This window comes from Podarcis gaigeae (assembly GCF_964106915.1).
Source record: "Podarcis gaigeae genome assembly, chromosome: 8".
NCBI classification, from domain to species: Eukaryota; Metazoa; Chordata; class Lepidosauria; order Squamata; family Lacertidae; genus Podarcis; species Podarcis gaigeae.
Window position 1 is genome coordinate 83,108,157 of NC_139684.1, and position 25,276 is coordinate 83,133,432.

At 47.5% G+C, this 25,276-nt stretch overlaps 1 protein-coding gene and 1 long non-coding RNA gene across 2 annotated transcripts in view; one reads left to right on the forward strand and one right to left on the reverse strand.

Annotated features, from left to right (window-relative positions):
• Nucleotides 1-21,904, reverse strand: part of LOC310851855 — a 250,124-nt gene extending 228,220 nt beyond the window's left edge. Inside the window, exon 1 of the long non-coding RNA XR_014567885.1 lies at nt 21,813-21,904. This is a non-coding gene — a long non-coding RNA (uncharacterized lncRNA). The remainder of the gene's footprint in view (nt 1-21,812) is intronic.
• PTGIR (prostaglandin I2 receptor) overlaps nt 1-25,276 on the forward strand; it is a 42,404-nt gene that overhangs the window by 7,969 nt on the left and 9,159 nt on the right. The window lies entirely within an intron of this gene.

Here is a 25,276-nt window from a genome sequence, read left to right on the forward strand (position 1 = left end):
AGCCAATCCTCCACACCCGCCCGCCTCCTGTCCCCCCAAAACAGTACTTCTGTCTTGTCAGGATTCAACCTCAATCTGTTAGCCGCCATCCATCCTCCAACCACCTCCAGGCACTCACACAGGACCTTCACCGCCTTCACTGGTTCTGATTTAAAAGAGAGGTAGAGCTGGGTATCATCCGCATATTGATGGACACCCAGCCCAAACCCCCTGATGATCTCTCCCAGCAGCTGCATGTAGATGTTGAAAAGCATGGGGGAGAGGACAGAACCCTGAGGCACCCCACAAGTGAGAGCCCAGGGGTCTGAACACTCATCCCCCCCCCCACTTTCTGAACACGGCTCAGGAGGAAGGAGCGGAAGCACTGTAGGACAGTGCCCCCAGCTCCCAGCCCCTCTAGACGGTCCAGAAGGATATTATGGTCGATGGTATCGAACGCCGCTGAGAGATCCAGCAGAACTAGGAAACAGCTAGTTCTAGATCCAGCGACGTTCACAGAAGCCGTAATTTCAGCAGAGCAAACCACAGTCACGTTTCCCCATGAAAAGAATTCTGGGAATCCTAGTTTAAATGTGCTTGGAATTGCAGCCCTGCCAAAAGGTAAACTAGAGTTCTCAGAAAGCCATGTTTTAAAGCCACCTGTGTCCCTATACCTGTGTACGTCCTGTTAAACTGCAGTTCCCAGGATTCCTGTTGCTGTGGGTGGGAAAGAGAAAGAGGCTTTTAAAATGCAGTGTGTGCACAGCTTACGTTGCTCCGAGCCTCTTGGGGAAAGGCTGAGACCGTAATCAATAAGAATAATAAGTAATTGGTGAAAATAAATCTCCCCATGCCTTAGGGTCATAGAAATGCAGAGTTGAAAGGGACCATGGGGGGGGGGGGTTATTGTATTTTAATATTCTGTTGGAAGTCACTCAGAGTGGCTGGGGAAACCCAGCCAGATGGGCGGGGTATAAATAATAAATTATTATTATATTATTATTATATTTTGCCCAAAGTGGGGCTCGAACGCTGAAATTAAAAGTCTCATTAAAGGTAAAGGTGAAGCGACCCCTGACCATTAGGTCCAGTCATGGCCGACTCTGGGGTTACGCCACTCATCTCGCTTTATTGGCCGAGGGAGCCGGCGTACAGCTTCTGGGTCATGTGGCCAGCATGACTAAGCTGCTTCTGGCGAACCAGAGCAGCACACGCCAACGCCGTTTACCTTCCCGAACCGCCGACCTTCTGATCGGCAAGTCCTAGGCTCTGTGGTTTAACCCACAGCGCCACCTGCGTCCCTTCACTTTTCCTTAGGACATCCCTATTTTCACTGGAGAAATGTTGGAGGGTAGGGACCTTTATCTGATAACACTGAAGAGGTGCAGCAGGCCAGGATTCATGGGCCTAGTGCTGTTTCAAGCTTCACCAAGCCTGTTGCCCTCCTGATGTGGATTGCAATTTCCAGCAGCCCCATCATCAAGCATCAGTTGAGCTATCAAATTTTATGGTTTCGGGACGAGCAGGGGACGGTGGGCAAGGAGAGATACTGTGAACTTTCAGACCACATCATTCCATAGCTGTCAACTTGCAGATTTGAAAATAAGGGCTCAGCAGCCAAAATAAGGGATTTTAGTCAACCAGCAGCCAAACAAAGCCTCAAGCAGTGGTTCCCACAGCACAGCAACCCGGCAAAGGGGATGCAGCAAGGAAAACCACTGTCACCTCTCTGCTGGGAAGCGCTGAGCAAAGGCGAGTCCCCAGGCAACGCAGCCGATTTGATCGGCACAAGGCATGCAAGCTCCACCCCCCAGTCGTTCTTAGACTCCTTATTGGGTGAGCAATGCAGCCAAGCAACACAGTTGGAGCCTCCCTCCTCCCTGGCCGGCAGGGAGGAAGGGAGGGAGAGGAGCTGCTTCCTTTGAAACCCAGGAAATTTAAGGGACATCATCAATAAGGGACAGCAGCGGGAAACGGCGCTGGGATAAGGGACTTTCCCACCAAATAAGGGACGGTTGACAGCTATGCATCATTCCCAGGGCCTGTTGCTTTTTTGTGACCTAGTTTCCTACCCTAAGACATTAATCATTATTATTTACATTAGTGATTCCAGAATATTTTGGGGCCACTGCCCTCTTGGCTCCATAAACTCATCCTCGGTACCCCCTACCTTATAAAAAACATTATTCAGAATAGAGATTTGCAGGCCCCCACTAAGGAAGATAAGAATGCAACGAAATTTGAAAGGGCCGTTTGTTCAACATCCGATTAAAATCAGTTGAAGTAATTCAACAACTGATGACCTTGATCCAGTGATACCAGATTTCCGAAGCGTGATAGTCATTCACAGCTCAGCAGCTCCCCTCAAGTAACCCCACCTGGGGGGGGGTATGTCCCACTTCCACCAATTTATACTTATAGCCCACCTCTCGCTTCAAGGGGCTAAAGGCGACATACATGTTGTTGTTGTTGAGTCATTTAGTCGTGTCCGACTCTTCGTGACCCCATGGACCAGAGCACGCCAGGCACTCTTGTCTTCCACTGCCTCCCGCAGTTTGGTCAAACTCATGCTGGTAGCTTCGAGAACACTGTCCCACCATCTCTGTCCCACCATCTCTCGTCCTCTGTCGTCCCCTTCTCTTAGTGCCCTCCATCTTTCCTAACATCAGGGTCTTTTCCAGGGAGTCTTCTCTTCTCATGAGGTGGCCAAAGTATTGGAGCCTCAGCTTCAGGATCTGTCCTTCCAGTGAGCACTCAGGGCTGATTTCCTTCAGAGTGGATCGGTTTGATCTTCTTGCAGTCCATGGGACTCTCAAGAGTCTTCTCCAGCACCAGAATTCAAAAGCATCAATTCTTCGAAACATACATAGAATCACTCAATTGGAGAGTTGGATGGGACTCTAAGGATCATCTAATCCAACCCCCTGGAATACAGTGGGGCTCAAACCTGCAAGCTTGGCATTATCGCCACCACAACATGCTTCTCCCCTCCCCTCTCATTCCACCTCCACAAGTACCCCTGGGCCTGCTGGGAGTCGTAGTATCAAGGCACCAAGTTAGGGAAAGCTGAAAGAAAGTCGGAGGCTCTGGTATGCTACTCAGAACAGGGAGTTACATGTGTCATGAGACACAGCAACAACATCTGGGTTTCTCCTGGACCACATCCTGGGCCACCGAGAGAGCAGGATGGGTGTTGCTGTTTGTGCCTCAGCTGGTGGAATTTCCAGAACACAACATGCCTTTCTAAAATAAAGGAAGAGATCAGGGTGGGCAAGGAGAGAGAGAGAGGGGGGTGCCAGGCAGCTCAATTTGCTGTGGCTCCTCGGGCAACTGGTTGCGAATCCAGATCCGTGGGCTGACCAAAGGTGGCGGCAAGAGTCGGATCCTGTTATCTTTCCCCCTCGGGTGTGTCTCTGCAGGCCTCCTAGCAAGGGTTAGGCAAACAGAGATACCTACAAGCAGGTGTGAAACACACTGCTGGTCCAAGGAGCTGTGCTTTCTAAGCCACAGGTGCTAGGAGCAGAGGAAGCTGTCTTATTCCAAATTCTGGGGTCCTCAAGGAGCTTACAGATGGCATCTGCCAGGACCCCTCCAATGACTTTTTAAAAAATTAATTTTAAAGAGAGGGTCGTTTGCTTGGAGGTCGTACATTCAGAGGAGTGGGTAGGGGTGGATGCTGTTGTTGTTTTGGCTGGGGCGGTCCGCTTTCTCGTCTCTGGTTGCTTCCAAATTCAGGAGAAACTCAAGGCTCAGTTTGCACTTAAGGGGCCCCAAACTCAATTCTCACTTTCCGAGGTTAGTGTGCATGCTGCAGGCACAATCCTGCGCTTTCAGAAGCAAGGTGCAAATGCAAACACAGCCATCCTTGGAAATCTGCAGCTGCCAAAATTTTGCAATGCAGTTCTCTAGGCAAGTAACGTGCAGAGAGAAATACACAGGCAAAGTGTGCTTATGCTAGTAAAAAAATATATATACACAATTGCATCATAAGAGGGCAAGCTGCTTCGCAAAAGGAAAAGGGGAAAGGGTGTATATTAAGGGAAATTGCACGTAAAATATATATATTAGGAGAAATTTGCACTGTAATGCGGATGAATGTTCACAAGCGCTTTATAAAATGTATAAATTGCAAGCTAATGTGGAGAACTGAATGTAAGGCTGGGGAAACAAGGAACGGAGAGAAGGCAAAACTGAAGGGTTGTGCCCAAGGCTCCTTCCAGATGACATTGTTTATTGAGCACTGAGCCTGAGAACCTGAATTTGCGAGTACGTGATTGTGTCTCACCAGCCAATAATGACAGTCTCCAAGTGTCCTGTGTTTTCAGGGTGGCAGTGGGGAGGTGTTTTTCCTGTTTCTGGGGAGAATCTGCGCAGCGTCAGTTTTCCTTCTGTGAAATGGGTATTTTGCAGCGCCTATGACATTTTCTTACATTTCCACCTGTGCCAGCCTCAGGCCCAAGAAGTTTGGGCACCCCTGTCAGACCTCTGGTCACTCAGTGTTGTTGACATGGTCCATGGCTGTCCCGGGTTTGGGACATATAATTTGATCACAACAGATCTCTTTCTCCATTATGGAACCTGTCCCCCATGCTTGGGCGCATGAGTGAGCCAAAGTGAGCTGTCTTTCCATTTCCAGAAATGGGGAAGAAGACCCTTTTTGGCCAGCACTGCAGCAGGGGGCAAAGGGTTAAAGACCTGCTCCCCCTCCGCCACAATTCCAATATAGCTTGGTGCCTGCCTGCCCTGCCCCAGACGCCTGGTATATTACTTTATTTTTGAACCATGCATGGTGAAATAAAGTCATCTTGTCTACCTCGGCCCTCGGCCCTAGGAAAGACTTCTACTGAGTCAGAGTATTTGTCCAGCTAGCTCAGTGTTGTCTACAGGGATTGGCAGTGACTCTCCAAGGTTATGGGTTTTCCCCCAGATCTACTTAGGAACATGGGATGCGGGTGGTGCTGTGGGATAAACCACAGAGCCTAGGACTTGCCGATCAGAAGGTCGGCGGTTCGAATCTCCGCGACGGGGTGAGCTCCCGTTCCTCGGTCCCTGCTCCTGCCAACCTAGCGGTTCCAAAGCACGTCAAAGTGCAAGTAGATAAATAGGTACCACTCTGGCGGGAAGGTAAACGGCGTTTCCGTGCGCTGCTCTGGTTTGCCAGAAGCGGCTTAGTCATGCTGGCCACATGACCCGGAAGCTGTACGCCAGCTCCCTCGGCCAATAAAGCGAGATGAGCGCCGCAACCCCAGAGTCGGTCACGACTGGACCTAATGGTCAGGGGTCCCTTTACCTTTACTTAGGAACATAGGTGGACGCCTTATGCTGAGTCCAGTGACTGTTCCAGCTAGCTCAGTATTATTGCTCCAGCTAGCTCAGTATTATTGCTGTAGTTAGCTCAGTATTATTGCTCCAGCCAGCTCAGTATTTACACTGTTTGGCAGGAACTCGCCTGGATTTCCGGCAGGAGTTTTTCCTCAGTATTATTGCTCCAGCTAACTCAGCAGTATGGCTGTAGAGTGGTACCTTGGGTTACGAACAGTCCTGCTTACAAACACTTTGGGTTACGAACTCCACAAACCCAGAAGCAGTGTTCCAGGTTGCGAACTTTGCCCTGGGATACGAACACAATCTGCTTCCGGGCCGCAGGGGGCCTGTGTAGGGAATGCACACCACAGGTTAAGAACGCTTCGGGTTAAGAACGGACTTCCAGAATGAGTTAAGTTCGTAACCCGAGGTATCACTGTAGTTAGCTCAGTATTATTGCTCCAGTTAGCTCAGTACGATTACTCTGGCAAGCTCAGCAGTATAGCTCCAGCTAGTTCAGTATTTACACTGTTTGGCAGGGACTCTCCAGGATTTCCGGCAGGAGACTTTCCTCAGTATTATTGCTTTGGCAAGCTCAGTGTTATTGCTCCAGTTAGCTCAGTGTTATTGCTTTGGCAAGCTCAGTATTATTGCTCCAGCTAGCTCCGTATTATTGCTTTGGCAAGCTCAGTATTATTGCTCCAGCTAGCTCAGTGTTATTGCTCCAGCTAGCTCAGTATTATTGCTCCAGCTAGCTCAGTGTTATTGCTCCAGCTAGCTCAGTATTATTGCTCCAGCTAGCTCAGTGTTATTGCTCCAGCTAGCTCAGTGTTATTGCTCCAGCTAGCTCAGTGTTATTGCTCCAGCTAGCTCAGTATTATTGCTCCAGCTAGCTCAGTATTATTGCTCCAGCTAGCTCAGTGTTATTGCTCCAGCTAGCTCAGTGTTATTGCTCCAGCTAGCTCAGTGTTATTGCTCCAGCTAGCTCAGTATTATTGCTCCAGCTAGCTCAGTGTTATTGCTCCGGCTAGCTCAGTATTATTGTTCCAGCTAGCTCAGTATTATTGCTTTGGCAAGCTCAGTATTATTGCTCCGGCTAGCTCAGTATTATTGCTCCAGCTAGCTCAGTATTATTGCTCCGGCTAGCTCAGTATTATTGCTCCAGCTAGCTCAGTATTATTGCTTTGGCAAGCTCAGTATTATTGCTCCGGCTAGCTCAGTATTTACACTGTTTGGCAGGGACTCGCTAGGATTTCCAGCAAGAGTCTTTCAAAGACTGACCTAGAGATGCTGCACACTGAACCTATGACCTTCTGTAGGCTAAGCAGATACCCTACCAACTGAACTGCAGCCTCCCCCCAACCTCTTTTCAATATTTCACCATCTGAATCAGACCAGAGGCCCACGTAGAGGCTGCAGCCAGCCAGCCAGCCAGAAGATTCTGGAAGCTCACGGCCAATATCAACAAACAAATAAAAAGTTTCCCGTATTATTATTTTTAAAAAAATGTAAATGATATGGCATTACTTGCTAATTGACTTAAAGTGTTTTTATCTCCCATTCTCCACTTAAAGAAATGCCTAAGCCACTTTGCAAGCCAATAATCGTTAAAAAGGAAGATAAAATATAAAAGACAAAGACGAATAAGGAAAACAAAAAGCAATGTGAGAGAGAGGGAGAGAGGAAACAGCAGATAAAACATTTAACCTCCCAATTAAAATTTATTTAGAATTAACAGCTGGGCAGGCTGAAAGTCTGCTACAAAATGAATCGCTTTGCGTGGCGTAGGAAAGGACCCAGCCAAATGCAGCTTAGATCGGCCTTTGCCAATATAGCATCCTCCAGATGTTTTTGACTACAACTCCCAGCAGCTCCAGGACACATGCCTAGTGGCCAGGAAAGATGGGAGTTGTAGTTTGGCAACAACTGGAGCGCCAAAGTTTTTCTGCACCTGGAGGACATGGAGGTGAGCCTCCTCGGAAGATTACAATGGACTGACAGGATCATTTGGGAGAAAACTGTTCATTATCTGCGGCAGCATTATCTGGGAGCTTGCCTGTTCTCAGAAAAATATGTCTCTGCCCATATGCAGAGTGCCGTTTCTTCATCCCCGTAACCCTTCCCTGCTTCTGTCCTCATTTCTTCCTTCTGTAAACATTTTCCTGGAGATAGACGAGGCCCCAAGATGAAGTCAAAAGGCCGGTTTTCATTTGCAAAAGAGGAGGGGAAGCCGTGAATCACCCTCCGAACGCCCGATGGCTGAACAGCTTGTTGCAGGAAATGCTGCCTACACTGCAATATTGTGCATAAGTGCACAAGGGCGATGCGGACCCACGCAGGCAAGCCGCAAGCTGAGTTAAGTCAGAGGAAACAGAAAGTCAACCCAGCAGAGGAGATACTCTGGAGCCAAGGCGACGGCGACCTGAGGTCAGAGTTTCCAGGTCATGTGTGCACCTGACTTGCAGATCAGCAGTCTCATTAAACCACCTACAGCAGTGTAAGAAGAGGCCTGCGGGATCAGGACCATGGCTCATCTAGTCCAGCATCTCGGGGACCCCTGCGAGCCAGACTCCTGCATTTTCTTATGAACTGGTATTCAAAAGTTTTGCTGCCTCCAACTGTGTCAGCAGAACACTGCCATCGTGCCTGGCAGCCATTGATAGCCATCTCCTCCATGAACTTGTCCTCTCTTAAAGTCTTCCAAGTTGGTGGCTATCCCTGTGGCAGGGAGTTCCATAGTTTAACCACGAAGACGTCATTCCTTTTATGTGTCATGTATCCTCCAACATTCAGCTTCATTGCAAATCCACAAGTTCTGGTCTTACAAAGAGAGGGGGGAAAACCTTTGTCTCTCTCTACATTCTCCCTACCACACGCAATTTTAGGAACATCTATCCTGTCTCCGCTTCCTTGCCTTTTCGCTAAACCGAAAGGTCCCAAATGCTGCAACGATATGATGATACGATACGATACTCTTTATTGTCATTGTCCATACAGAACAACAGAACTGAAAAAATCTACATCAGACATTCAAAAACCAACAAGCCTGCTGTCCCAGCTATCCCAGCCTGGTTGGCCCCCTAAAAACTCTGATACCCTGTAATTAAATACAATATGTTCCCATCGAGACTCCTTACACTGTGTTTAAAACCAAAATCGCATTTGGATAGAAACTGTTTCTCAGGCGGCTAGTCCTGGTCTTTATAACCCTGTACCTTCTTCCAGTGGACGCAGGTGGCGCTGTGGGTTAAAGCCTCAGCGCCTAGGACTTGCCGATTGAAAGGTCGGCAGTTCAAATCCCTGCGGCGGGGTGCGCTCCTGCTGCTCGGTCCCAGCGCCTGCCAACCTAGCAGTTCGAAAGCACCTCCGGGTGCAAGTAGATAAATAGGGACCGCTTACCAGCGGGAAGGTAAATGGCGTTTCCGTGTGCAGCTCTGGCTCGCCAGATGCAGCTTTGTCACGCTGGCCACGTGACCCGGAAGTGTCTCCGGACAGCGCTGGCCCCTGGCCTCTTAAGTGAGATGGGCGCACAACCCCAGAGTCTGTCAAGACTGGCCCGTACGGGCAGGGGTACCTTTACCTTTACCTTTACCTTCTTCCAGAAGGCAGAAGCTGAAAGAGATCATTTCCGGGGTGCGCACTATCCTGCGCTATCACTGCAGCATTCTTATGGCACCTGGAAGCATAGATTTGATCCGAGGTGGGAAGAGTGCACCCAATTATTCTCTCCGCAGTCTTTACAACCCTGGACAGCATTGTTTTTTCCCTGACCGTGCAGCTCCCAAACCACACACACAGACCATAAGTTAATACACTCTCCACAGTACAATGGTAAAATGCCATCAACAGGTCTTTTGAGAGATTATTTTTCCAGAGGATTCTCCTTCAGGTATACTGGGCCTTTGAGGCCGTTTAGGGCTTTAAAGGGCAGCACCAACACTTTGAATTGTGCTCGGAAACGTACAGGGAGCCAACGTAGGTCTTTCAAGACTGGTGTTATGTGGTCTTGGCGGCCGCTCCCAGTCACCGGTCTAGATTTGCTTTATTCAAATCAAACCACAGAAATCTCCAGGGTGATAGCAGGGGTGGGTGAAACAGTTCAAATTCTCAGGAGCCATAAAGACCCAGTTTTTAAAGAGTTATCCCCATATGGACGAAAGACTAAATCTAAAATTCCTGGTACTGGCCCAGAGGTTTTAAAGCAACCCGAATTTTCCTAGACTGTGACTGCTGTCAGGGAACTGACATCATGGCGAGAAGCGGAGGCAGGGCTTCAGAGCGATGCCGGAGAGGGAACCAGCAGGGGGGAAGGAATTCAGCGTGACACCAATAGAGAGGAGAGGGAGATGGAGGAAGCAGTGTCAGGGCTCCAAGACCCTTTAACCGAAACTAGCGGAGAGAGCACTGGCACGCCCCTGCCTTCCCCTTATTTGCGCAGACGCGTTCCGCGCAGGGAACATAGGAGGAGACTTGGGGTCAAACAGCTTTTATGCTGGAAGAGATTCAAGAAACGCCCACTGACGGATTCTGCAAGTGACTAACAGGTCACGGAGGGCGAGCTCTAACCCTAAACATGGTTGAGCAAACTATCTAACTAAACTGAAGGCAATTTACGCACAAGTAACCCCCTCACAACCATTACAACTGCTCTGGGATCTAGACAATGCAGCTTAAAGCACAGACGAAAGTCCCATTATGGTTGCCCTGGCCAATGTCTTCAGCTCTGGAGATTCTCTCAGGCTGTTCTGAGAGAATCTCCTCGGGAGCGTCTGACATTTTTTAAGCTTCTTTCACAAAAATAGACGAAGAGCTTTGCTGGAAGAGAGCTGAGGCCCGTCAAGTTCAATGGGCCGTTTCCCACATTAGCCAAGCAGATGTTTTGGGACACGAGCCCAGTCGCTTTCTCTGCCTCCCCCCCCCCCCAGCAACTTTTGCTCAGCGGTAGGGGTGGGCAGATCTGCCCATTTCGGTTTCCATTGCTCATCCTTCCAGTCTTATATTCAGTACATCTGCACATCAGCCTCCCAACGTGGGATTCTTTTTTTTAAAAAAAAAAATTCCTCGTGAAAATTCACCAGCAGTTTAGTGAAATTTCCCACAATGTAGATGCTTTTGAACGCAATTTGGGCCAAGATGCAAAATTCAGAGAAGTGCGAAATTTTGAAGGTTGGTGTTTGTGGACTGGCTGCATGCAGAGGAATGGTGAAAGGCACTAGCTGGGGAACCCCCAAGGGAACCCCCAGGGCAAGAAGGGTTGGGGGGGTGACAATGAGAGGGAGAAGAGGGAGCAGACTGGGTGGAGGAGGTGTCAGAAGCTGGAGAGGCAACAAGGTTTAGCGAGCAGGAAGAATCTGTGGCAGAGAGCAGTTCAGAATCGGAGGCAGAAGCTGGAGAGGAGGGAGGCCAAGAGGCAGAGATGAGGCAGGCTGTGTCTCTCTCTCCTGGTCTCCCAGGACCAGAAGAGGTATGAAGAGGGTGGAGCAAAGATGGACAAGACGACAGAGTCTCTTGGGAAGGACTTGGGGGAGGAGGAGACTTAGGGAGCTGTGGAAAGGCGGGGACCTTCAGTCCTCGCAACTGCCTCGCCAGGGCAAGATCTACCAGGGAGAGATGGTGGGCTCACTAGGTCTGGCTTCCTGAGCTGTTTTGTTTTTTCAAATAAAAAGTTAACTTCACTGAAGCCGTGTGAGTTGTTGCTGACCTGTTCCTGGCACCTGCTCTTGTCAGGTTCTGCGCTTCGATTCACATAGCATTTTGGAAAGTGCGAATCGCATGGGCTCACCTTTAAATGCAAACTTTATTGAATTGCTCCCCCACCATCTTCAAAGCCATCCTGTCTCTGATCCAGAAGGTTACCTAGAGCTGTCATGACTAGGGAGGGGTGAATCGGTCCATTCTGGTTCTCTCTGTTTCTTATTTTCACGAACTTAAATTTGGTTTTCCACATTTCTGCAGCAATGTGCGAATTTTCTCTTAAGAAAGCACCCTCCTTTCAGCTCTCGAACATGTTCATGTGAATTCCTCCTAATGCCATTTTGTCTGCAGATTTAACTTTTTAACATTTTTGCCCAAGATTTCTCCTAACAAGAATACCTTTTCATTCCCGGTCTGTGGTGAGATTTTCATGGTGCTGAATTTTGTACCCAAGACACAGAACTTTGGCACTATATAAGGCAGTCTCATCTGACAACAGCCAGATTATTCTTATTTTCTCCCTCAAAACCTTGGGGTAGAATCTACACTGCTGGTCAGGCATTCTCAAACTTTCTACCCACAGGATAGAGGCTGAGGTCCACCAGTCATAAAATGGCGGTGCAGGGGGCAGAGCCACTCACAAAATGGTGGCAGGTGAGGGCAGAGTTTGGCAGAACCCAATATCAATTGCTGACATTGTTTTCTACTGATATCTGAGCCATCTTTGGAAACCACCACGCTCTTTCCCACAGCATTTCCCTTGTGGCAAGGAGTTCCGCAGCTCAGCTTTCCGTGAAACATGTGTAGACATTTGCTCCGGGGGTGTTATGACTCAGCCTCCCCGTTTTAGGCAATATTTGCTGATCCAGAGATTCTAAACAGAGATGGCTTTTTATTTGATAGATTTCCCTTTCCACCCCCACAGGCCACTCAAAGTCTTTTTACCCATTTCCTCTCCTTTCCTGCTTTCACACTCAATTTGTACCCCATTCTCCACTCCCCAAACTGCCACTTCCTTTGACCGCTCGGTCATTTCTTCCTCCTGCAACAGCTTCCCTCCCTTATCTTCTCCCTTTTTGATCTTAGGTGGTTAGTTTGTTTATTTTTCCTCTTCCTAATACAGTGGTACCTCAGGTTAAGTACTTAATTCGTTCTGGAGGTCTGTTCTTAACCTGAAACTGTTCTTAACCTGAAACAGACTTTAGCTAATGGGGCCTCCTGCTGCCATCGCGCTGCCGGAGCACGATTTCTGTTCTCATCCTGAAGCAAAGTTCTTCAGCACTATTTCTGGGTCAGCGGAGTCTGTAACCTGAAGCGTATATAACCCGAGGTACCACTGTATCCATCTTTTATCTCCCGTCCTGATTCCCTTCAATGCCTCCCCTGGCCCGTTCTCATTAGAGGGAGAGAGATCTACCGCTCCCTTGAGCGTCTCTGTCTCCCAGCCACCTTTACTCAGCGTGCAAACCACCTTTGGGAGTTGATGGTACTGGTCAAATGTAGAGGCTGCTGCGGTGAAAAGACAATGAGCGGTTGGAGGGATAAGAGGGAGCAAACACAGAGGAGGAGGCGTGGGAAGCGGAAGAAGTAACTGGGTTCATTGAGCGGGAAGAGGCTGTAACAATGCGCTCTATGTGGGGCTACCTTTGAAGGTGACCCGGAAACTGCAATTAATCCAGAATGCGGCAGCTAGACTGATGACTGGGAGCGGCCACTAAGACCATATAACACCGGTCTTGAAAGACCTACATTGGCTCCCAGTACGTTTCTGAGCACAATTCAAAGTGTTGGTGCTGACCTTTCAAGCCCTAAACAGCCTTGGCCCATACACCTGAAGGAGCATCTCCACCCCCATCATTCAGCCTGGACATTGTGGTCCAGCACCAAGGACCTTCTGTTGGGATATCAGGCCCTTTATCAGGAGAAACTGGCAACAATCCCAGGCACCCGGCATGATTCCCTGTTGACCTCCCTGGCTGCATTCCCCAGCAGGCGCAGGCAAGGTCTCGATCGGCGATTCTTCTCAAACGTGAGAAGAACACACCCCTCTTTCCTGCCCACCCACCCCCCGGGCAGGGGAAAGAGATAGACAGAAACGTATTTACATGCCTTTCTTTCTGTCTTTGCAGCATTACAAAAAACATGACTGCTCTCTTCAAGCTCCAGCAGTGTAGTTACAAACACTTCCTGGATAGGAATAAACGGAAGAGCTCATATTACACTCTGAGCTAATTCGGGTGCTTCGCACTGTGAAATGACTGTCCCTCTGATTCCCACGGGGGCAGTCCCATCATGTTTACTTTTCAAGCTAGCACTTTGCAGCTGCATTGCATCCATATCGTAACACCTTCTGGCGGTTCCCTCGCTGTGAGAAGCGAAGCTACAGGGAACCAGGCAGAAGGACCTCTTGGTAGTAGTAGTAGTAGTAATAATAATAATAATAATAATAATTTATTTGTACTCCTCCCATCTGGCTGGGTTTCCCCAGCCACTCTGGCTGGCTTCCAACAAAGATTAAAAATACATTAAAATGTCACACATTAAGAACGTCCCTAAACAGGGCTGCCTTCAGATGTCTCCTAAATGTCAAGTAGTTGTTTATCTCTTTGACATCTGAAGGGAGGGTGTTCCACTAGCGGGTGCCACTACTGAAAAGGTCCTCTGCCTGGTTCCCTGTAGCTTTGCTTCTCGCAATGAGGGAACCGCCAGAAGGCCCTCGGTGCTGGACCTCAGCGTCCAGGCAGAACGATGGGGGTGGAGATGCTGCTTCTGGTATACTTGGCCGAGGCACCTGCCCTGTGGAACACCCTCCCATCAGATGTCAAGGAAATAAACAACTACCTGATGTTTAGAAGACATCTGAAGGCATCCCTGTTTAGGGAGGTTTTTAATGACTGATGTTTTAATGTATTTTTAATCTTTTGTAGGAAACCACCCAGAGTGGCTGGGGAAGCCCAGCTGGATGGGAGGGGTATAACTAATAAATTATTATTATTATTATTATTTTAAAGAATCAACTCAGAATCTTTCTGCCGTAATAACAGTAGTAGTAGTAGCTTCCTTCCTTCCTTCTTTCCTTCCTTCTTTCCCCCCTGACAGGACTTAAGGTGGCTTACAGACAAAAATAGGAACCGTTCAAAACATTATTTTAGTAGTAATTGAATTTATACACACCATTCCTCTCCTAGATGCCCAAGGCAGCAGTCTTGGAACAAGTGATGCAACAGCAAAGCAAACACATTTTTTTTTTGTTACAGGTAGGGACACGGGTGACGCTGTGGGTTAAACCACTGAGCCTAGGAATTGCCAATCAGAAGGCCGGCGGTTTGAATCCCTGCGACGGGGTGAGCTCCCGTTGCTCTGTCCCTGCTCCTGCCAACCTAGCAGTTCCAAAGCACGTAAAAGTGCAAGTAGATAAATAGGTACCACTCTGGCGGGAAGGTAAACGGCTTTTCTGTGTGCTGCTCTGGTTTGCCAGAAGCGGCTTAGTCATGCTGGCTATGTGACCCAGAAGCTGTACGCCGGCTCCCTCGGCCAATAAAGCGAGATGAGCGCCGCAACCCCAGAGTCGGCCATGACTGGACCTAATGGTCAGGGGTCCCTTTACCTTTACCTTTTAGGTAGCCGTGTAGGTGTGCCATAGTTGAAAGAAAATGAAAAAAATTCCTTCCAGTAGCACCTCAATAACAAACTTAGTTGCTCTCGAAGGAATTTTTTTATTACATTTTTTTGTGTGTTAACACCACTGAGCATGTACAGAGTGTCTCCCACCTCCTGCTAGCACACGCACACACCACACACACACAGCTGGGCAACCCAACTGCCCATCTATATGGGATTAAAGAGAAAGACACCCTGGGTTCCTTTTACCAGGCGGGGTTAATGCACCCCACACTTTTGTCTTTAGAATTTAAAACAAATACAAATCCAACTCCTTTGTTAGCCTTGCTAGGAATAATAGATGAATCAACAATTATCTCACTGGGAGACACTGACATTTTTGCTGGTAGCTGCTCATTTAGAAATTGCTAAATGTTGGCCTGTCGACAGACGCACGGTGCCATCTCAGATGCCAGGTTAGCACGGTCAGAAGCAAGCTGAGTCCTTTACCCTTTTATTACACCAGGCATTCATTTATCTCCTATATGAGACGATCAATGGAGACAACATCTCTCCAGAACCACAGAAATATCTGGAGAGACTTATTGGCCAAGAGACTTTCATATCATGGTGCCCCATGATATTCTTGTAAAGAAGCTGGTAAAATGTGGTCTTGACTATGCTACCACTCAGTGGATTTGTAACTGGCTGACTGACCGAACCCAAAGGGTGCTCATCAATGGTTCCTCTTCATCCTGGAGAAGAGTGACTAGTGGGGTGCCACAGGGTTCTGTCTTGGGCCCCGTCTTATTCAACATCTTTATCAACGACTTGGATGATGGACTCAAGGGCATCCTGATCAAATTTGCAGATGACACCAAACTGGGAGGGGTGGCTAACACCCCAGAGGACAGGATCACACTTCAAAACGACCTTGACAGATTAGAGAACCGGGCCAAAACAAACAAGATGAATTTTAACAGGGAGAAATGTAAAGTATTTCACTTGGGCAAAAAAAATGAGAGGCACAAATACAAGATGGGTGACACCTGGCTTGAGAGCAGTACATGTGAAAAGGATCTAGGAGTCTTGGTTGACCACAAACTTGACATGAGCCAACAGTGTGATGCGGCAGCTAAAAAAGCCGATGCAATTCTGGGCTGCATCAATAGGAGTATAGCATCTAGATCAAGGGAAGTAATAGTGCCACTGTATTCTGCTCTGGTCAGACCTCACCTAGAGTTCTGTGTCCAGTTCTGGGCACCACAGTTCAAGAAGGACACTGACAAACTGGAACATGTCCAGAGGAGGGCAACCAAAATGGTCAAAGGCCTGGAAATGATGCCTTATGAGGAACGGCTAAGGGAGCTGGGCACGTTTAGCCTGGAGAAGAGGAGTTTAAGGGGTGATATGATAGCCATGTTCTAATATATAAAAGGATGTCACATAGAGGAGGGAGAAAGGTTGTTTTCTGCTGCTCCAGAGAAGCGGACACGGAGCAATGGATCCAAACTACAAGAAAGAAGATTCCACCTAAACATTAGGAAGAACTTCCTGACAGTAAGAGCTGTTTGACAGTGGAATTGGCTGCCAAGGAGTGTGGTGGAGTCTCCTTCTTTGGAGGTCTTTAAGCAGAGGCTTGACAACCATATGTCAGGAGTGCTCTGATGGTGTTTCCTGCTTGGCAGGGGGTTGGACTCAATGGCCCTTGTGGTCTCTTCCAACTCTATGATTCTATATGCATCGTAAACTTTAGACTGCTGTTACACATCTTTCCAAGAAAGGGCAAGCGAGCTGCTACTTTCGCTGCCTGCTGTATACTACATGTGAAATAACCATAAAATGTACATATATATTGAAAACAGAACAGCTTGCATCCATCGCCCATAAAATGCTAGGCAGTTCTAACCACCCACACGGTGGGTTATCCGGCCCAAATCGGGGTTGTTGAAGGATTGTTTTCCATTACTGTGGCAACAAGAAAGGGGCAGGGCAGGGCTTTGTTGAAACAGCTGAGGATGCCAACTGGGCGTGGACAGAGGGTTGTGCAACAGGTGGGCGATAAGGAGCCCGGGCTGAAAGGCCTGCAGGCACCGCTGCACACAAAGAACCTGGCTCAAGATGCCAGTGGCGATTGCAGAGTTTGCTAGTGCCACGTGGAGGAATGCAAAGAAGGGTGCTCTCTGGCATCAGCCTGGCAGGCTGTGCTTGCAGGGGCTGCTGTTCCTTGAGGAGACCTTGCAGGGGGGCATCCCTGCAGCAGGGCCAAATTTCAGCAGCAATAGGACCACACGTCCTGCTTTCAGTGCCACATCTCGCGTGCCAAGCAACGGCAAGGGCAAGGAGGTCTCTGGGTGTGTTGCAAAGAGCCCGTCTCCGCTTGCCGATGAACCGCCGCAGCCACTCTCAACCACCAATCCGGGGCGGTTAAGGAGCAGAGTGTTGTGGGTTCAGAATTGAGGCCGCGCTGCGTGGTATCAGATGGAGGCTTGCGCCTGTTCATTTCTGCACATTGCACATAAGTGCAGTTTCAGGTTTCAGCAGGGCAGGAAGCAGCTTTTTGACACGGCAAGGAGAGCCCAAGGTTGAAAGCGCTTCCCTGTTCTAGATTCAGATGATAACTTGGGGGGGGGGGGGGGAGGCAATTCTTCAGAATGCTTTGTGCTTACTTCCCCTTATTTCTTTCACGTGCATTTAGCAGTCAGAGATATTGTGCACTTTTCCACAAGGCGTCTGAGGGACCCAGAGACCTCAGGACGAGAGCTGACAGAGGAGGCCCATCTCTCCACTTCCTGGGTGGAGTTTAACAACAACAACAACAACAACAACAACAACAACAACAACAACAACAATTTTTATTTATACCCCTCCCTCCACAGCCAAGGCCGGGCTCAGGGCGGCTAACAAGCAATAATTAAAACAAATTGAATGAATACAACTTAAAAACAAAATTAAAATACAACATTAAAATATTGAAACCTCATCGCAGGAGGAGAAAGGAAAAAGAAAAAAGAAAGAGGGGAAGGGAATCAATTTGGCTCTAAGCCAAAGGCCAGGCGGAACAACTCTGTCTTACAGGCCCTGCGGAAAGAAATCAGATCCTGCAGGGCCCTGGTCTCATGAGGCAGATTGTTCCACCAGGCTGGAGCCAGTGTTGAAAAGGCCCTGGCTCTGGTTGAAGCTAATCTAACTTGCTTAGGGCCCGGGACCACTAGGGTGTTGCTATTTATGGACCTTGAGGTCCTCCGTGGGGCATACCCGGAGAGGCGGTCCCGTAGGTACGAGGGTCCTAGGCCGTGAAGGGCCAGCACCTTAAATCTGACCCTGTACTCCACCGGGAGCCAGTGCAGCTGGAAAAGCACTGGGTGAATATGCTCCCATGGCAGAGACCCCGTGAGGAGCCTCGCTGCAGCATTCTGTACCCGCTGGACTTTCTGGGACAGCTTCAAGGGCAGCCCCGCATAGAGCGAATTACAGTAGTCAAGCCTGGAGGTGACCATCACATGGATCACTTAGAAAGCACCTCAAGGAGAATTAGTCCAGTTCAGACAGGGTTATCGATGGCTACTAGTCACGATGGCTCGGCTCTGCCTCCAGCAAGATTTCCTTATGTTCTTCTGAGTTTGGCGCAGTTCTGAATTACTTGGCTACATTGGCTGTTTTTGCTGGTGCGTTTTAAATTTGGATTTCTAAAATACGTTCAAACTGTCCCTATTTTGAGCTACCTGTCCCAGATTAAAACGCTCCCTGTAATTTGTTCCTGTCCCCCAGAGTTGAAAGGATCTCATTTTGACCCCCTCCACTGGCTCCAAAAGCGTTTTGACCTTAGTGCGCCTGCAAATGCAGGTGAGCACATGGTCACTAAGGCACCACAAAGCACGCATGCTGCAGCTGAAGTGCTATCATTTTTCTAAGTGTGATTTTCATAGAATTATAGAATTGCAGATTTGGAAGGGACCCAAAGAGTCATCTAGCCCCAAACCCCAGCATTGCAGGAATCGGAATTTCAGCTGATGTGGAGAACTGAACTTTAGACTGGGAAAACCAGAAATCGAGAGAAATCAAAATTAATAGATTCACGCAACTCTACTAGAGCATTCAGCAGGAGGGTGTGTGTGAGTGAGGGGGGGAGGGAGGGAGGGAGAGAGAGACCATCCCATAACATAAAAGGTTGTGCATTCTCTAAATACACAAGAGAATAGTCCCTATTTCTATATCTGAAATATCTGAGGATAGTATATGCCGTATTTTTCGCTCTATAAGACGCACCAGACCACAAGACGCACCTAGTTTTTGAAGGAGGAAAACAAGAAAAAAAATATTCTGAATCTCAGAAGCCAGAACAGCAAGAGGGATCGCTGCACAGTGAAAGCAGCAATCCCTCTTGCTGTTCTGGCTTCTGAGATAGCTGCGCAGCCTGCATTCGCTCCATAAGACGCACACACATTTCCCCATACTTTTTAGGAGGGAAAATGTGAGTCTTATAGAGCAAAAAATATGGTATTTGTTTTGATGCTTTTGACTGCTGAAGCCACCCTCAGGCATAAGTCGTAAGATGCAGCTCATCTGTTCAAAAAACAAAAAGAAAATAGACAAACCCAAAGCCCTGCAGAAATGAGAAACGAGGAACAAGAAACCGAAAATCAATTAGGCAGCAAGCAGAACAGAACAGACCAGGAAAAAGCCCAGACAGCATCATCTGGGCGTCTTTTCCCAAAGGTTTTAGGGAAATGAGGTAGTGTCTACCTGTCGTTCACATATAGGTCAGAGAGGCATCCATCTGCCACCTTTTCATTCCTCAACCAATCTTGTTCTGGGAGGAATTACTGGCAAGAGGGTGGATGTCCCAGGGTGAATCAAGTGCTGCCTCTACCAGCTACAGAACCATGCTTTAAGCCAGACTTTGCCAGGTGTCTTGGACTACAACTCCCATCAGCCCCAGACAGCACAGCTGCCACGGTGTGTTTACACAATAGTTAAACCACAGATTTGCCAGGGACTATTTGAGCACTGGGGACGCGGGTGGCGCTGTGGTTTAAACCACTGCGCCGCTTGGGCTTGCTGATCAGAAGGTCGGCGGTTCAAGGCCCCGCGACGGGGTGAGCTCCTGTTGCTCTGTCCCAGCTCCTGCCAACCTAGCAGTTTGAAAGCACGTCAAAGTGCAAGTAGATAAATAGGTACCACTCCGGCGGGAAGGTAAATGGCGTTTCCGTGCGCTGCTCTGGTTCGCCAGAAGCGGCTTAGTCATGCTGGCCACATGACCCGGAAAAACTGTCTGCGGAAGCGGACAAACGCCGGCTCCCTCAGCCTATAAAGTGAGATGAGCCCCGCAACCCCAGAGTCGTTCACGACTGGACTTAAATGTCCCTTTATCTGGGCACTAAAGCATGTGGTTTGTGCCATGTGCAGATCAGGGGGCACTGATGCACCGCTGAGTCATGTGAGCTGCACGGAGGGGCCACATCTCCAAAATGTGTTCGTTCCTGATTTTAGCATTCTTTTCTGCTGCCCAGTTTCCGCCGCATTTAGACCAACAGACCTGCTTACCCAGATCCCAGCATTTGCGAGAAGCAGTGTCCTAAAGCAATTGTATAAGCAACGTTTTGCCATTGGGTTATATGGTTGGCTGGGTTTTCCCCCTTTCTTTTCCTCTTTGTTTTAAACTTGTTTCATTGGTATTACATGCTGTGATGTTGTTCATTTGCTACAACGAAGAGCAGGCTGAAAGTGCTGAAAGTAAATAAATTAAATATGTGGCAACGTGTTGGGGGCATAGGCTTGGCCCCCGCACCTTCCTCTTTTTTTCTTAGAAGTTAAACACTTTGCAAGTGCAAGTAGCAGAGGATTACAAAAAAAATTTGCATGGCACAGAGAGAATGGATAGAGAGAAGTCCATCCCCTTCTCTCTGGAACTCATAGACCTCCAGTGAAGCTGAATGTTGACAGATTCAGAAAAGAGAGAGTGCTTCTTCATGTAGCGCATAATCTATGGAACTCCCTGCCACAGGAGGCAAAGATGGCCACCCACCTGGATGGCTTAAAAGCGACAAATTCTTTCTCTTCTTTTTAAAATTTATATTCATTTTCCTTTTTCATTCATTACATACATCTTATATCTATAACCAGTGGCGTAGCGTGGGGGGTGCAGGGGGGGCCGGCTGCACCGGGCGCAACATCTGGGGGGAGGCGCTCACCACCTCCGGAGTCGCCGAATTCAAAAGCATCAATTCTTCGGCGATCAGCCTTCTTTATGGTCCAGCTCTCACTTCCATACATCACTACTGAGAAAACCATAGCTTGAACTATATGGACCTTTGTTGGAATGGTGATGTCTCTGTTTTTTAAGATGCATAATTCCCTAATTTTATCGAAACCTCAAGAGAAAGAGACAAATTCATGGAGGAGGAGAGGACTATTGATGGCTACTAGCTACGATGGCTCTGCTCCACAATCAGAGGCAGCAATGCTTTTCAATTCCAGTTGCTGGAAACCACAGGAGGGCTATATATATATATATATATATATGGATTTTTTAATTCGTTTTTAACATATCGTTTTCAAATAATGAAACATACTTTTTACATCTTATACAATTTTTTGGACTTTCATCAATCACGTCTGAAAATTTCACAATCTATTCACTTAATATACATTTCTTACTTTCACTATTTAAATTTCATAACTAAAGTCTCTCTTCTGCAATATTTCATATATTTCTCCTTACAAAACTTCTCGCAGTCCTACTAACGTCATTTGTTGATTGCAGTTGCTCTTCAAATTGTTCGTATGTTTCTCCCAATCTTCTGTAAACCTTGCAGGTTTCGAATCCTTCCTGTCGTTTTGTCTAATTCTGCGTAGTCTGTTAATTTTGTCTGCCATTCTTCTTTTGCGGCTCTTCGTCTGTTCTTAAGTAGCAGGTTCCAGTTGAAGCTCTCCGTCATCTTCACTGCTGATCTCAGAGTGCCTGAAATGCAAACGTTGTCTGATATTCACATCCCCCTTTTGCAACGCTTTCCCTCTTTCCTCATCCCTTGTGTGCTGGCCTGCCCTTCTGTGATTCATTGCCTTCCTTAAAATAACCCCAAGTGGGGCAAAGATCACAACACAGTAGAAGCTTTCCCTACAAACTCTTGTTTTCTACAACACTCCCTTACCCCTGCCGTCAAAAACAACAACACTCCCCTCTACACCAAACCCCAGAGACTGGAGTTTGCCCAAATACCATACAGTGGTACCTCAGGTTAAGTACTTAATTTGTTCCAGAGGTCCGTTCTTAACCTGAAACTGTTCTTAACCTGAAGCACCACTTTAGCTAATGGGGCCTCCTGCTGCCACTGCGCCCCCCCCCCCATTTCTGTTCTTATCCTGAAGCAAAGTTCTTAACCTGAGGTACTATTTCTGGCTTGGGAGAAAAGCAATGACAAACCTAGACAGCATCTTAAAAAGCAGAGACATCACCTTGCTAACAAAGGTCTGTATAGTAAAAGCTATGGTTTTCCCAGTAGTGATGTACGGAAGTGAGAGCTGGACCATAAAGAAGGCTGATCAGCAAAGAATTGATGCTTTTGAATTCTGGTGCTGGAGGAGACTCTTGAGAGTCCCATGGACTGCAAGAAGATCAAACCGATCCATTCTTAAGGAAATCAGCCCTGAGTGCTCACTGGAAGGACAGATCCTGAAGCTGAGGCTCCAATACTTTGGCCACCTCATGAGAAGACTCCCTGGAAAAGACCCTGATGTTGGGAAAGATCGAGGGCACAAGGAGAAGGGGACGACAGAGGACGAGATGGTGGGACAGTGTTCTCAAAGCTACCAGCATGAGTTCGACCAAACTGCGGGGGGCAGTGGAAGACAGGAGGGCCTGGCGTGCTCTGGTCCAGGGGGGTCACGAAGAGTCGGACACGACTAAACGACTAAACAACAACAACAACAAAACTGTACACTGCCTCAGGGAGGGCCGGGAGACTTGGCAGAAAGGCTGTAAATCCATCCAATAATTTATAATTTAAAATCCCAGTTCCGCTGACTAGCTTGCATCATGACTGTGAAGATGCAACTGCAGCTGGAACAGATCCAGTCGCCTTTGTTCACGGTGCTTTCAGAAACGTGGACCTTTGTTCAGACCAATTACCACTTGAAATGCATGGGTTTTTATCTTATCCACAGTGGATAAGGGAGTGTGTCTTCCGATAAATTTAAATTAGTTTGAAACCAATGTAAACGAGCTTCATCACTGTCGCAGCTCCCCCTCCCTGACCAAAATCGTAATTTTGTGAGGGCTCTTTGAGATCTGTAACCCCTTCACAGGACTTCAGTTTCTAAAGTTCCTCAGTTGAGTATGAAAAATTGTACAGTTTAAATGGGTCAGTAACTTGTTTAAATTGGTAGTGTAGACATACCTAAAGGGAACAATAAACCCCAGTCCTACTGAGGGCAGCCCTTACAATTTGAAAATAAATGGGAAAGGGAAATGAACATGTTTTGATTGGTGTGAGTTGAAAATATAAAACGGCATGTATAATGGCAATTCTGAGATGCTTTGTTTAGAAAGGAAGTTGGCCGAATCTCTGGTCCTGGCTGCAAATCTTACTGCCTATTTTATGTTTCCCTCCTGACAAATCCATATCCCAATTCAAACACTGTTGAATGGATGCGAGTGTCATTTGACTAAGTATACAATATTGTATTTCCTGGAGCATCGGCCTCAAAGGTGACACTGAGGCCTCGCTTCGCTCCAAGGCTTGGAGTCATCAGCCTTAATTTGTGCCATCCAATTATGACGAGGTCTGCAATTACCTAGCAATCTCATTAACCCCCCCCCTCATCATAAAAGCACGGTGGGATTATTTCTGGTTTGATTACGGTTGTGGCAACGGAAGGAGCCGGGGGTTTCCTGCGTGATAACATCCCAGGGTGCAAGAATCATTAAGCTACCTCTCTGGGGTCTGGATTTAACTTATTATATTATATGCAGGAAGGTTGGGGGTGAACAGAAGCACAAAGAGAGATCTGTTCTCCTCATCCACCTGCAAAAAAACAAAAACACCCTCCACCCCACCCCCCACTGTGGACACTCCCAGATACAGACTTAATATTGTAAATTGGTTGTTCAGGCATTTTTGCAATGTAACAAGCTTTATTAATAGTGTTGCAATACATTACATATATATAGTACATCTCATAAAGTGAGATTTCAATCACACACACACACACACACACACACACACACACACATAGTTGTCTTTTCTTGCATAGTTATAAACCTTAAGCTTCAGCTGTGTTTATGCTAATTTTTATGCGGTTATTAACAAAGATGTTTAACAAAAGTTATTAACAAAAAATCTTCTTCAGCTTCTTGGGAGAAAAGCAATGACAAAGCAGTGACAAACCTAAGACAGCATCTTAAAAAGGAGAGACATCACCTTGCCAACAAAGGTCCGTATAGTTAAAGCTATGGTTTTCCCAGTAGTGATGTATGGAAGTGAGAGCTGGACCATAAAGAAGGCTGATCGCCAAAGAATTGATGCTTTTGAATTCTGGTCTGGAGGAGACTCTTGAGAGACCCATTTTTGTGCAAATTATTTTCTTGAACTGCCTCTTAGGCTGTTGGTCATTTGCGCCATTTCCACATATTCTTGTAACTTATTCTGCCAACTAGTGCTTCTTTTTAACCTGATGGATTCCTGTAAAGTTGATTTCAGGAAAGGCTGCCCCCTCAGGTCTACAGGTCTACAGGTGCTAAATGAGCAGAAATTCGCTTAACCTGGCCTGCTCTCCTGCTAGAAGCCCGATGGGGCAGAAAATCAACAGGGGAAGCGTTTGAGGGGGCAGAGGTAAACCAGACCATTGGAAACATCTGCACATCCAACTGCAGGGAAAGGGAAAGTCACAGTGGCAGACAGAAGAGTCAGTAGCCAATCGGGACCTCCAAACTAGAGGAAAACTTGTCCCTGCCTCTGCTGCATGCATTTCAACTGATTGGGGGAATTAATCAGCTACATTTCACCAATCCTTCAATTCACCAATGAATTGTATTTTAAGAAAATAGCATGTCTTAAAAATCTTAAGGTCCAGTATATCTGAAGGAGCGTCTCCACCCCCATCGTCTGAGGACCTTCTGGCGGTTCCCTCACTGCGAGAAGCCAAGTTACAGGGAACCAGGCAGAGGGCCTTCTCAGTAGTGGCCCCTGCCCTGTGGAACGCCCTCCCGTTAGCTGTCAAAAAGAACAACAACTACCAGACTTTTAGAAGACATCTGAAGGCAGCCCTGTTCAGGGAAGCTTTTAATGTTTGATGTATTACGGTATTTTAATATTTTGTTGGAAGCCGCCCAGAATGGCTGGGGAAGCCCAGCCAGATGGGTGGGGTATAAATTATTATTATTATTATTATTATTATTATTATTATTATTATTATTATTAAGATGGTGAAGGAGGAGTATATAAAGTAGCAGAGTGTGGTGCTGGGTTAGGATTAGGACTGAGAAGGCTCAAATTCAAATCCCCACAGGCATAGAATCATAGAGTTGGAAGAGACCACAAGGGCCATCGAGTCCAACCCCCTGCCAAGCAGGAAACACCATCAGAGCACTCCTGACATATGGTTGTCAAGCCTCTGCTTAAAGACCTCCAAAGAAGGAGACTCCACCACACTTCTTGGCAGCAAATTCCACTGTCGAACAGCTCTTACTGTCAGGAAG